At 47.2% G+C, this 14,646-nt stretch overlaps 1 protein-coding gene across 3 annotated transcripts in view; it reads left to right on the plus strand.

Annotated features, from left to right (window-relative positions):
- The window catches only part of FAM234B (family with sequence similarity 234 member B), a 117,198-nt gene that overhangs the window by 62,496 nt on the left and 40,056 nt on the right, over nt 1–14,646 (plus strand). The gene's annotated exons all lie outside the window — the stretch shown is intronic.

Here is a 14,646-nt window from a genome sequence, read left to right on the forward strand (position 1 = left end):
TTATCCCCTCACATGGCCTTCTCCCATTATCCCCTCAAGGCCTTCTCCCATTACCCCCTCAAGGCCTTCTCCCATTACCCCCTCAAGGCCTTCTCCCATTACCCCCTCAAGGCCTTCTCCCATTACTCCCTCAAGGCCTTCTCCCATTACTCCCTCAAGGCCTTCTCCCATTACTCCCTCAAGGCCTTCTCCCATTACTCCTTCAAGGCCTTCTCCCATTACTCCTTCAAGGCCTTCTCCCATTACCCCCATCATGGCCTTCTCCCATTACCCCCATCATGGCCTTCTCCCGTCACCCCAGGCATCATGGCCTTCTCTCCCCATCACGATCTTCTCATGTCCCCATCTCCTCCAGGTCCAGGCTAACCTACAGACAGACATACACACAGACAGACAGACATACTACATACACACACACACACACACACACACACACATACATATACATACACACACAGACATACATACACACAGACACCACCTCTCTCCTCTCACCTGTCCGCAGCATCGCCCGCGCTTCCTTGCTCACACAGCAGCGGCCGCTGAATGATGACATCATTCAGCGGCGCTCCTCTGTGTCAAACAGGAAGCGCGGCCTCCGGGCAGGAAGCAGGACGGGTCCTTGCAGCTCCGCTCCTGCTATTCCCTCTTGCAGGCAGCGGAGCTGCTGTGATCGCTCCCTGCCCGCCGCTGCACTGCACTGTGCCTCCGCGCTTCTCCCACAGGGTGGAATTGCTGCTGCTGCCGCGCCGCCCCCACACACGTGCCGCCTGGGGCGGACCGCCCCCCCCCCAAGCTACGCCACTGGGTCACTGATAGAAATTGGTTTCCTTTCTGAGATACGCAGGTTTTAGTTTCCCAGTCTGTGTCGGGGTAGTTGAAGTCCCCCATAATAATCACCTCATTGTGATTCGCTGCTTTGTCTATTTGTTTCAATAATGCATTTTCAGTGGTTTCTGTTATATTTGGTGGCTTATAACAAACCCCTATGAGGATTTTATTACTTTTCTCTCCTTGTATCTCCACCCATAGAGACTCCACCTCTTCATTTCCCTCTTGTATATCTTCTCTTAGTGTGGGCTTTAAAGAGGACTTTATATATAGACAGACTCCACCCCTTTCCTTTTTTTACGATCCCTCCTAAACAAATCATATCCTTGCAAGTTAGCCGCAAGGATATGCTCTTCGCACCTGGATAAAGATTAACCCTGTGTGCATTTCCGACATATTGCTCATGCCACCACTTAGCAGCGGTTATATCACCTACTGCACGGTGGACCCCGAGCGGCAAACGCACTTTATTATTATTTTCATTTAGTGCGTTCCACCGTTCCTAACAGTGACCAGTGCTGTGGAGTCATAGATGAGATGAATCTGTGCTGCACTTTATGCACATGCTCAGAAGTGACCAGGGCTGTGGAGTCATAGATGAGATGAATCTGTGCTGCACTTTATGTGCATGCTCAGAGGTGATCAGTGCTGTGGGGTCAGAGTGGAGATTAAAATGTGCTGCACTTTATGTACATGCTCAGTAGTGACCAGTGCTGTAGAGTTGTAGTGGAGATGAATCTGTGCTGCACTTTATGTACATGCTCAGTAGTGACCAGTGCTGTGGAGTTGTAGTGGAGATGAATCTGTGCTGCACTTTATGTACATGCTCAGTAGTGATCAGTGCTGTGGGGTCGGAGTGGAGATGAATCTGTCCTGCACTTTATGCACATGCTTAGTAGTGACCAGTGCTGTGGAGTCATAGATGAGATGAATCTGTGCTGCACTTTATGTACATGCTCAGTGGTGATCAGTGCTGTGGGGTCGGAGTGGAGATGAATCTGTGTTGCACTTTATGCACATGCTCAGTAGTGACCAGTGCTGTGGAGTCATAGATGAGATGAATCTTGCTGCACTTTATGTACATGCTCAGTAGTGACCAGTGCTGTGGAGTCGTAGATGAGATGAATCTGTGCTGCACTTTATGTACATGCTCCGTAGTGACCAATGCTGTGGAGTCGTAGATGAGATGAATCTGTGTTGCACTTTATGTACATGCTCAGTAGTGATCAGTGCTGTGGGGTCGGAGTGGAGATGAATCTGTGCTGCACTTTATGTACATGCTCAGTAGTGACCAGTGCTGTGGAGTCATAGATGAGATGAATCTGTGCTGCACTTTATGTACATGCTCCGTAGTGACCAATGCTGTGGAGTCGTAGATGAGATGAATCTGTGTTGCACTTTATGTACATGCTCAGTAGTGACCAGTACTGTGGAGCCGGAGTGGAGATGAATCTGTGCTGCACTTTATGCACATGCTCAGTAGTGACCAGTGCTGTGGAGTCATAGATGAGATGAATCTGTTGCTGCACTTTATGTACATGCTCAGTAGTGACCAGTGCTGTGGAGTCGTAGATGAGATGAATCTGTGCTGCACTTTATGTACATGGTCAGAAGTGACCAGGGCTGTGGAGTCGTAGATGAAATTAATCTGTGCTGCGCTTTATGTACATGCTCAGTAGTGACCATGGCTATGGAGTCGTAGATGAGATTAATCTGTGCTGCACTTTATGTACATGCTCAGTAGTGACCAGTGCTGTGGAGTCGTAGATAAGATGAATCTGCTGCACTTTATGTACATGCTCAGTAGTGACCGATGCTGTGGAGTCATAGATGAGATGAATCTGTTGCTGCACTTTATGTCCATGCTCAGTAGTGACCATGGCTGTGGAGTTGTAGTGGAGATGAATCTGTGCTGCACTTTATGTACATGCTCAGTAGTGACCAGTGCTGTAGAGTTGTAGTGGAGATGAATCTGTGCTGCACTTTATGTACATGCTCAGTGGTGATCAGTGCTGTGGGGTCAGAGTGGAGATGAGTCTGTGCTGCACTTTATGTACATGCTCAGTGGTGATCAGTGCTGTGGGGTCAGAGTGGAGATGAATCTGTGCTGCACTTTATGTACATGCTCAGTAGTGACCAGTACTGTGGAGTCGGAGTGGAGATGAATCTGTGCTGCACTTTATGCACCTGCTCAGTAGTGACCAGTGCTGTGGAGTCATAGATGAGATGAATCTGTTGCTGCACTTTATGTACATGCTCAGTAGTGACCAGTGCTGTGGGGTCGTAGATGAGATGAATCTGTGCTGCACTTTATGTACATGCTCCGTAGTAGTGACCAGTGCTGTGGAGTCATAGATGAGATGAATCTGTGCTGCACTTTATATGCATGCTCAGTAGTGACCAGTGCTGTGGAGTCATAGATGAGATGAATCTGTGCTGCACTTTATGTACATGCTCCGTAGTAGTGACCAGTGCTGTGGAGTCGTAGATGAGATGAATCTGTGTTGCACTTTATGTACATGCTCAGTAGTGACCAGTACTGTGGAGCCGGAGTGGAGATAAATCTGTGCTGCACTTTATGCACATGCTCAGTAGTGACCAGTGCTGTGGAGTCATAGATGAGATGAATCTGTTGCTGCACTTTATGTACATGCTCAGTAGTGACCAGTGCTGTGGGGTCGTAGATGAGATGAATCTGTGCTGCACTTTATGTCCATGCTCAGTAGTGACCATGGCTGTGGAGTTGTAGTGGAGATGAATCTGTGCTGCACTTTATGTACATGCTCAGTAGTGACCAGTGCTGTGGAGTTGTAGTGGAGATGAATCTGTGCTGCACTTTATGTCCATGCTCAGTAGTGACCATGGCTGTGGAGTTGTAGTGGAGATGAATCTGTGCTGCACTTTATGTACATGCTCAGTAGTGACCAGTGCTGTGGAGTTGTAGTGGAGATGAATCTGTGCTGCACTTTATGTACATGCTCAGTAGTGATCAGTGCTGTGGGGTCGGAGTGGAGATGAATCTGTGCTGCACTTTATGTACATGCTCAGTGGTGATCAGTGCTGTGGGGTCGGAGTGGAGATGAATCTGTGTTGCACTTTATGCACATGCTCAGTAGTGACCAGTGCTGTGGAGTCATAGATGAGATGAATCTGTTGCTACACTTTATGTACATGCTCAGTAGTGACCAGTGCTGTGGAGTTGTAGTGGAGATGAATCTGTGCTGCACTTTATGTACATGCTCAGTAGTGATCAGTGCTGTGGGGTCGGAGTGGAGATGAATCTGTGCTGCACTTTATATGCATGCTCAGTAGTGACCAGTGCTGTGGAGTCATAGATGAGATGAATCTGTGCTGCACTTTATGTACATGCTCCGTAGTAGTGACCAGTGCTGTGGAGTCGTAGATGAGATGAATCTGTGTTGCACTTTATGTACATGCTCAGTAGTGACCAGTACTGTGGAGCCGGAGTGGAGATGAATCTGTGCTGCACTTTATGCACATGCTCAGTAGTGACCAGTGCTGTGGAGTCATAAATGAGATGAATCTGTTGCTGCACTTTATGTACACGCTCAGTAGTGACCAGTGCTGTGGAGTCGTAGATGAGATGAATCTGTGCTGCACTTTATGTACATGGTCAGAAGTGACCAGGGCTGTGGAGTCGTAGATGATATTAATCTGTGCTGCGCTTTATGTACATGCTCAGTAGTGACCATGGCTATGGAGTTGTAGATGAGATTAATCTGTGCGGCACTTTATGTACATGCTCAGTAGTGACCAGTGCTGTGGAGTCGTAGATAAGATGAATCTGTGCTGCACTTTATGTACATGCTCAGTAGTTACCAGTGCTGTGGGGTCGTAGATGAGATGAATCTGTGCTGCGCTTTATGTACATGCTCAGTAGTGACCAGTGCTGTGGAGTCGTAGATGAGATGAATCTGTGCTGCACGTTATGTCCATGCTCAGTAGTGACCAGTGCTGTGGGGTCATAGTGGAGTTGAATCTGTGCTGCACTGTTGTGAGTTCATTTTCCCCTTCACCTTTGATGTCTGATGAACTCACTCTGCTGGTGAAGAGAGGTGGTGAAATTGATTGGGATGGGAAGAACCTGTTATCTGAACAGGCGGAGTGTGATTGGACATCTGGAGTTTCTGAGTGGATATAAGGCAGCCGACCCCCTGCATGGTTTGCTGGTGATCCTTTCTGCTCTGAGCTCTGGCATCCAGTTTTAGTTCCTGTCTACTAAAAGCTAAGTTTTTGCCCTACTATTGTTCCATGAGATTTTGTCTGGTTTCCTTAGTGTTTGTGTTAAGCCAGTCCTGGTTGGGACTGGCTGAATTCCATTTTTGTCTCTGATCAGTTGATCTCTTTGCTCTGTTTTCGGAATATACCTGAGTGCTGATATAGTGATTTTGAAGTCTAGCGACTTCAGGGCCTTTTTTCCTATCAGACGGTTGGGACATTTTTGTAGGGTTTTTTGCGGATAGCAGCCAGCATCTTTTCTATCCTATCTAGTTGGTTGGGCCCCATCGTTTGCTCAGCCTGTCTTTCTGTCTGTGTTTGTGTTTTCATCTGTTTTTCACCGACAATACATGTTGGGGGCTGTCTATTGCTTTGATTCTGTTATGAATGAGTCACCGGAGGAGGAGAAAACAAAAATACAAGCTAAGTCCATAAAACCGGAGAGGTTGGTAGCTATCAGATTGCAGACCCCTGATCCTATTCACCACAACTAACAGTAGCCGTGGGGGGTTCCTACGGTGCCCTAGACCCCTCGTCACAGCCGGAGAACTACATAGGCCTAAAAAAAGAAAGGGGAAATCTAAACTGCCCCAGAGCAGACCCCAAAGCAATAGGCAGCCCCCAACATGTATTGTCGGTGAAAAATAGATGAAAACACAAACACAGACAGAAAGACAGGCTGAGCAAACGATGGGGCCCAACCAACTAGATAGGACAGGACAAAAAGATGCTGGCTGCAATCCGCAAAAAACCCTACAAAAATGTCCCAACCGTCTATATCAGCACTCAGGTATATTCCGAAAACAGAGCAAAGAGATCAACTGATCAGAGACAATAATGGAATTCAGCCAGTCCCAACCAGGACTGGCTGAACACAAACACTAAGGAAACCAGACAAGATCTCATGGAACAATAGTAGGGCAAAAACTTAGCTTTTAGTAGACAGGAACTAAAACTGGATGCCAGAGCTCAGAGCAGAAAGGATCACCAGCAAACCCTGCAGGGCGTCGGCTGCCTTATATCCACTCAGAAACTCCAGATGTCCAATCACACTCTGCCTGTTCAGATGACAGGTTCTTCCCATCCCAATCAATTTCACCACCTCTCTTCACCAGCAGAGGGAGTTCATCAGACATCAAAGGTGAAGGGGAAAATGAACTCCCAACACTGCACTTTATGTACATGCTCAGTAGTGACCAGTGCTGTGGAGTCGTAGGTGAGATGAATCTGTGCTGCACGTTATGTCCATGCTCAGTATTGATCAGTGCTGTGGCGTCAGAGATGAGATGAATCTGTGCTGCACTTTATGTACATGCTCAGTAGTGACCAGTGCTGTGAAGTCGGAGTCAGGGAAATTGATGAGTCGGTAGTTTGACTTACCGGGTCGACAGCCAGTCACACCACTGCGGGAATGATTGACATCCTCCTGACTTGTTGAGTCTTTTCTTCTGTGCCTAGGAAGGACAGCTCGTGCAGGCACAAGAGTTGAATGGCAGAAAAGATGACGCAGAGAATCAGGAGGATGTCAGTCATGCCCCAGGGAGTGATTACAGCATATAAATCCAGCCTGCGCTCAGTGAAGAATAGCCCCTCCGTATTAGTCAGATTCATTTTAGATATGCCGAAGACAGCATTGAAAGTTTATGTTTTTGGTAAAAAGATCTATTGTCTCACGCATCAGTGAGATTATTGGGAAATAGGATTCATGTTCCCAATTGTGCTGGGGCAGTTACCAAGGCTGTAGGGACCCAACAGGTTCCTCATACAGGATCATTTACATTGGCATTAAGGCATGATCTGAGGAACGCTTGTTTCTTGCTAATCGTGCAGTGTAAACAGGCTGCCGATCACCGGATGAACAAATATCTGTGCTGCCCAAATAATCGCCAATTGTAAGCAGCGCATAGTCCTGTGTAAACCGGACTTGTAGTCCTGTGTAAGCCGGACTCTTAAAGGGAATCTGTCACCCCTTTTTTGCGATATCATATAATGATATCTGTTGTGAGTTCATTTTTCCCTTCACCATTGAGCTCTGATGAACTCCCTCCTGTGGTGAAGGAAGGTAGTGAGGCTGATTACCAAACACCTGGGCAGCTAGATGATGACTGGGTGGCTGGAATTGAGGACTGGATATAAGGCTGCCGACGCCCTTCTTCCTGGCTGGTGATTTTCCTGCTGGATTCTTGGAGACCAGTCTGATTCCTGCGTCTCAAAGCTAAGTTTTTCTGCTCTGCTTTGTACTCTTCAGGTTTGTTTTTGTTTTGCCTTGTTTTTTGGGAGTTCTGCCATCCCCGGCCGGGGGTGAGCTGAATTCCATTTTTGTCTCTGATCTGTTGATCTTTTGCTCTGTCTTCAGAATATACCCGAGTGCTGATATAGTCTTTTGAAGCCTAGCGACTTCAGGGCCTGTTTTTCCTATCAGTCGGTTGGCTCATTTTGATAGGGTTTTTGCGGATGGCAGACAGCAGCTTTCCTATCCTGTCCTATGTAGTTAGCGTGAGCCCCATCATTTGCTCAACCTATCTTTCTATCTGTGTTAGTGTTTTCTTCTTGCTTCACCGTCATTATATGTTGGGGGCTGCCTATTGCTTTGGGGTCTGCTCTGGGGCAGTTTAGTTTTTCCCCTTTCTGTCTTTAGGCTATGTAGTTCTCCGGCTGTGATCGAGGGGTCTAGGGCACCGTAGGAACCCCCCACGGCTACTGCTAGTTGTTGTGGATAGGTTCAGGGGTCTACAATTTGATAGCTGCCAACCTCTCTGGTTTTTCTGGACTTAGCTGGCATTTTGTTTTTTCCTCCTTCGGTGACTCATCATAACAGATATCATTCAATTGTGTGTCACATAAGGATTCTCTTAGTACTTTTGCTTCCCCCTGACCCCGCACCTTTCATGCATAAATTCCTTTTTTATATCGGTTCAGATGTATGTAAACTGCCGCTGTCCGGTCCGCTGGACGGGGCTTATTCACCTGCTCCCCCCCCTCCCTGTCTTGCTCTACGTATTTCTTCTTGTGTAGAGCAAGACAGGGGGGGAGCAGTTGAATAAGCCCCGCCCAGCGGACCGGACCGTGGCAGTTTACATACATCTGAACCGATATAAAAAAGGTATTTATGCATGAAAGGTGCGAGGTCAGGGAGAAGCAAAAGTACTAAGAGAATCCTTATGTGACATACAATTGATTGATATCATTATATGATATCTCAAAAAAGGGGTGACAGATTCCCTTTAATGTCGAGAACAATGGCTGCATATGTGTACTCAGCGATCTATTACAGCGTAGGCAGTATGTTTTTACTTTGTCCACACAGATGCTTGAATTTTACTTTTTTCCTCCTTAATTATACTAATCCATAGACAGAACATAATGAAAGGGTGGCCTAGATCTATTCACTCATTTATTTGGATTTACATGTAAAACTATGGCTGAATTTGTCACATTTTTGAGACTATCCTTTGCTCCCGGGGCTGTGTGGTTTTCATGGCATCATTGAGCGGTATCAGTGTGCTTGAATAGGAGGTCCTGGCATATCTCCCCCTAAGGCTGTGCAGCCACAGTCAGGGTCTGTGATCGCTGGCCCCAGCAGTGCTGTCTACATACATCATCTCTAGAGTAGGAAGTGTGGAGAATCAACTTTATCTTCAGTAATTTATGAAAGTGTGGTTTTTGGAGCAGCTTTTTCTGGTTAGTATTTTCCAGAGCAGGCGGAGGTATGTATTTGATGTGCACAGTTGGTGCTTTTATGTCTTCAGATGTAAAGGCAGCTATCTGTGCTGGACTTTGTGAAATCTGGAGAAAATGATTAATCCCTTGAATAGATACAGTATTACTGCCAGACAGAGCTGAGAGGCGCTCAGTGTAACATCCGCAGCCTGGTAGTTTCCACTGTAACCTCCTGTTCACAGGCAGATACACTGCATGCAGTGGGCAGCGATCCGCCATCTAGGGAGCTGCCTGGAGCTCTTTATCTTTCACTAATGATCACAAAGGGGTTTGGTGGTCTCTCATACCTCCTCAGTATTAATGTCAGCAGCACATCTGTTTACACAAGCGGATGTGCTGCCCACCAGCAATGATTTATAAGGCTTACTTACGGCCGGGGCTGACTCCAGGTTTTCGTGGGCCCCGGACGAAAAAATCTCAGTGTGCCCTTTAACACACACCACAATTCATGATGCACAGATAAGAAATATAGGTATACAATGCCAAAGATTTCACTTCTTACGCTAAATGAGTGATATCTATTGTAAATTCTGCAATAACTCAGAAACCGGAGAATCCTCACAGTGCACAGTGTTTGCCCTGGGGGGGATTCAAAAGATTTCATTTTAGACTGGACAGTATAGTCCTCCATAAAGTATTATGGGCACCACATAGTCCTCCATACAGTATTATGGGCACCACATAGTCCTCCATACAGTATTATGGGCACCACATAGTCCTCCATACAGTATTATGGGCACCACATAGTCCTCCATACAGTATCATGAACACCACATAGTCCTCCATGCAGTATTATGGGCACCACATGGTCCTCCATACAGTATTATAGGCACCAGATAGTCCTGCATACATTAAAGGTATCACATACTGTAGTCCTTCACACAGTATTATGAGCACCACTACATAGTCTTCCATAGAGAATTATGGGCCCCATGTATTGCTCCATACAGTATAATGCCCCAGGTATTGCTTCATACAGTATATAATGGCCCCATATAATGCTCCATACAGGATAATGAGCTCCACGTGTTGCTCCATACAGTATAATGGGCTCCATATATTTCATTATACAGTATAATGGACCCCTTATATTACTTCATATAGTATAATGGCCCCATATATTGGTCCATACAGTATAATGGGCCTCATGTAATGTTCCATACATTAAAAAAATCAAATACTCACCTCTCCCATTCCCTGCATATCTGGTCTCCTCTGCAACTACTGACACTCTGCATTGTTTGGCAGAGGGAATAATGTAGTGATGTCATCGTGTCCTATGCCCTTAGACATCACAGAGAGTCAGAAGACGGCGACGCTGAAGACAATGGAGCTGTGGGGAACGGGAGAGGTGAGTATTTGAGGGGGGGTCCAGTGCCAGCATTGCCACTGGGCTCCCCCGACTCACGGGCCCCATGCTTGCTGATGTCCATGACATTGAGAGGGTCCCCTATTTGTCCAGGGCCCAGCACTTGCCCAGGTGCGCCAGGTGGTGACGGCCCTTTTTTTGGCCACATTCTGACTAGACTGTCTAGCCTCTCACAATACAATTGAGTGAGGTTGCGCCCAGCTAGTCATCCCTTGAGCACATGTATGCAAATCACATACTGGCAGTCACATGTCTGCCACCGGCGAATCTTCACAGCGAGCCGAGCGTGTGATGTAAGCATTGACAAGTCTGAAGTCACATAGAGTGGCTGCAGACCTACAGCCTAAGGATGGACAACCCCTTTAAAGGGTGGTTATATCAATATAGTCCTGGGAAAGGGAAATAGGGAAAACTAAATTATTTTGAACAAGTGACTAAATTTGTGTTCATCACAGATTTTGTATTTTTGGAAAAATGAAAGCAGAAATGTCACTGGATTTCACTGTATAAACTGCGCACATTATTAGTGGATGATAGTGATGTTGTATTTATAGGATCGGCCATCAATATCAGATTGGCGCCCCACCCATCAGCTGCTATTAGCCTCAAAATCTTAATGATTTAGAGATGATCTGAAAAGAAGAGTGGACCAAAATTCCTCCTGACATGTGCGCAAAGCTCATCATCAACTACAAAACCGTCTGACTGCTGTGCTTGCCAACAAGGGTTTTGCCACCAAGTATTAAGTCTTGTTTGCCAAAGGGATCAAATACTTATTTCTCACTACAAAATGCAAATAAATTTATATAATTTATACAATGTGATTTTCTGGATTTTATTTTTGATATTCTATCTCTCAATATTAAAATTAACCTACCCTTAGAGGGAATCTGTCACCCCATTTTGGCTCCATGAGCTGCGGCCACCGCCATCAGGGGCTTATCTACAGCATTATGTAATGCTGTAGATAAGCCCCTGATGTAACCTGAAAGATAAAAAAAACGAGTTATATTATACTCACCCGGGGGTCCGGTCCGATGGGTGTTGCGGTCCAGCGCCTCCCATCTTCTAGAGATGACGTCCTCCTCCTTACTTCTGCTGCGGCTCCTGCGCAGGCGTACTTTCTTTGCCCTGTTGAGGGCAGAGCAGAGTACTGCAGTGCGCAGGCGCTGGACCTCTCAGGCCTTTCCCGGCGCCTGCCCACTGCCGTACTTTACTCTGCCCTCAACAGGGCAGATAAATTACGCCTGCGCAGGAGCCACGGCAGAAGTAAGGAAGAGGACGTCATCTCTAGAAGATGGTAGGCGCCGGATCCAGACCACGACACCCACCGCACCCGCTCCTCGATAAGTATAATCTAACTCGTTTTTCTTATCTTTGAGGTTACATCGGGGGCTTATCTACAGCATTACAGAATGCTGGAGATAAGCCCCTGATTGCGGTGGCCGCATCTTATAGGTGGGCAGCACGGTGGCTCAGTGGTTAGGACAACATCTGCAAGGAGTTTGTGTGTTCTCCCCGTGTTTGCGTGGGTTTCCTCCGGGCACTCCAGTTTCCTCCCACACTCTAAAGACATACTGATAGGGAATTTAGATTGTGAGCCCCATCGGAGACAGTGATGATAATGTGTGCAAACTGTAAAGCGCTGCGGAATATGTTAGCGCTATATAAAAATAAAAAATAAAGATTATTATAGGTCGAAAATGGGGTGACAGCAATGGCGGATCTTAATAGGGGTGGATGGGGCGGACGCCCCGGGCCCAAGGTTTTTTGGGGGCCCAGGGGCAGGGGCGGGCTGGGCCCAGGGGCAGGGGCGGGCTGGGCCGGGTGGCAGAGAGGCAAATGCCCCCCGGACCGCTCCCCCAGCACCTGTACAGGGCCGGCCGTGCCCTGTGCTGTGACGCCGCCGGCAGCAGACAGCCGCCCGCGTCACATTCTATGAGGGGCCGGGAGCTGTGCACGGCCGTCACCTTGACGGCTGCTCAGCTCCGGCTGTACTTCCGGGTCAGATGTCGGGCGTGCGCGATGACGTCATCGTGCACGCGCCGACATGTCCCGGATGCTGAAAGCAGAGGCGCTGCTGGGGAGCAAGCCGGCTGTGAGGTAAGTATGGGGAACTTTTTTTTTTTTTTTTATTTATAAAATGAATTAAATGGGGGAGGGGGTGAGTGGGGCTGTACACAATGAAGGGGGGGTGACTGGGGCCTGTATATGATGAAGGGGGTGGGTGACTGGGGCCTGTATATGATGACGGAGGGGTGACTGGGGGCTGTATATGATGACGGGGGGGTGACTGGGGGCTGTGTATGATGACGGGGGGGTGACTGGGGGCTGTATATGATGAAGGGGGTGAGTGGGGGCTTCACAGGATGAAGGGGGGATGAGTGGGGCTGCACATGATGAAGGGGGGATGAGTGGGGCTGCACATGATGAAGGGGGGTGAGTGGGGCTGCACATGATGAAGGGGGGTGAGTGGGGCTGCACATGATGAAGGGGGGTGAGTGGGGCTGCACATGATGAAGTGGGGGATAAGTGGGGCTGCACATGATGAAGTGGGGGATAAGGGGGACTGCACATGATGAATTAAGGGGTAAGTGGGACTGCACATGATGAATTGAGGGGTAAGTGGGACTGCACATGATGAATTAAGGGGTAAGTGGGACTGCACATGATGAATTGGGGGTAAGGGGAACTGCACATGATGAATTAAGGGGTAAGTGGGACTGAACATGATGAATTGGGGGTAAGAGGGACTGCACATGATGAATTGGGAGTAATGGGGACTGCACATGATGAATTGGGGGTAAGGGGGACTGCACATGATGTGGGGGTAAAATTAACTGCACATGATGATGGGGGAGTGGGGCTGCACATGAAGTTGGGGGGGAAGGGGACTGCACATGATAAAATGGAAGGGGGGATAAGGGGCTGCAAATGATGAAGCGGCATTGCAGATGAAGTGAGTGGGTGATGGGACTGCAATGGATGAAGTAAGGGGACTTCAAATTAAAGTGGGGACATTAAAGTGGATCCCCTATGGCCAGGATCACGTTGGGCGATTTTGTGCGTATTGGCCGTAGGCCTACAGCTTATGTGCAACGTCTTTTTAGGCCATGTCCACACGTGGTGGAATGGTGGCGGGTTTTCCGTATGGACCCGCAGCAAACCAAGTGCTGCGGTCCGTACGGCTGTCAATTCCCGCACGGGGACCGCAGCGCTCAGGTGGGAAGGGGGGTACAGGGGCCCAGGTTTTATGAACAGCCCCGGGCCCATAGTCCACTTAATCCGCCACTGGGTGACAGATTCCCTTTAAAATTATAGACTGTTCATGTCAAACTTACAAAATCAGCAAGGGATCAAATAATTATTTCCCCCACTGTATATGGACGACCGTATAAAACTACATTAGGCTGCAGCCTCGGCGATTTTTTTTTTTGAAAATCGCAGCAAATAATACTGTTTTTCTACAGTCAAGGCATGAAAATTAATTGCGGCCACAACGTGTGAATGCAGGCTCAAAATTGAGTGAAAATGAAAGCAAAAGATCACTAATCAACTTCTCATAGCGTTACTTGGAGCAGTTTATCTGCTTGTGTGCAGGACCTGCATCATGAGAGATAACATGGCGCCACACCAGCCAATCATGTACAAATAGACGGATACTAAATCAAGTTAACCTGCAAAATATACATTAATGTGGCCATTAATTTTAAACAGTTTCATTTTATATGTTTATTGTGTAGTAAAAGTATTATTTTTATTCTAATGTCATTATGATTACGGTGATACCATGTTATATTTTTGTGCAAATATTTATGTAAATTAGTTTTTTATGGTTTACTATTTTCCATTGTAAAACCACTTTTCTTATTGTTACTTTGTTCTTTCATGTGTCGCCTTGTAGTATTTATTGATACTGGTTTGGGGTACCTATGATTTATTGCTCACGCTTTTCTTCTGTTTTGTAGATGTAGAATAAACCAAGAACTGCTTTTTTGGTTGTGTTCACAGTGCAGAATATCTAATGAGTTCATTTGACAAAAACAGGTAGTCCCTCACTTACGAACATCTAACTTGGTTACAACTTGGTAGTTATGAATGTAAGATGTTGGGAAAAAAAATTCCTAATTGCTAACATCTCCGGCCATCCCGCTGCCTGCTGTCCAGTTCCCTTCTTTTCGCTGTTGAGCTTCGCGTTTCCGACCTTTTCACTAGTCACTGGTCCAAGACTTCCCGCTGCATCCAGGCCTCGGGAGTTGTAAGATTGTGATATCAAGACGGGTGCTGAGACTTAACGACACACAGTGACCTCCGAGACCTGGACACATTCGGAAGTCCTGGCCTAAAGTAAAGAGATGCAGCGTGTGATGCTAGAGAGAGAGGACCAGATGGCAGGCAGCGGGTGGCCGGAAAGGTGACCAATTAGACAAGTATTGTCAAAAAAATAATACTCACCTCTCGGCTGATAGCTGCCTATCGTCCGTTCT

This window comes from Dendrobates tinctorius, unplaced genomic scaffold (genome assembly GCF_039654945.1).
Source record: "Dendrobates tinctorius isolate UK_male_01 unplaced genomic scaffold, ASM3965494v1 ptg000094l, whole genome shotgun sequence".
NCBI classification, from domain to species: Eukaryota; Metazoa; Chordata; class Amphibia; order Anura; family Dendrobatidae; genus Dendrobates; species Dendrobates tinctorius.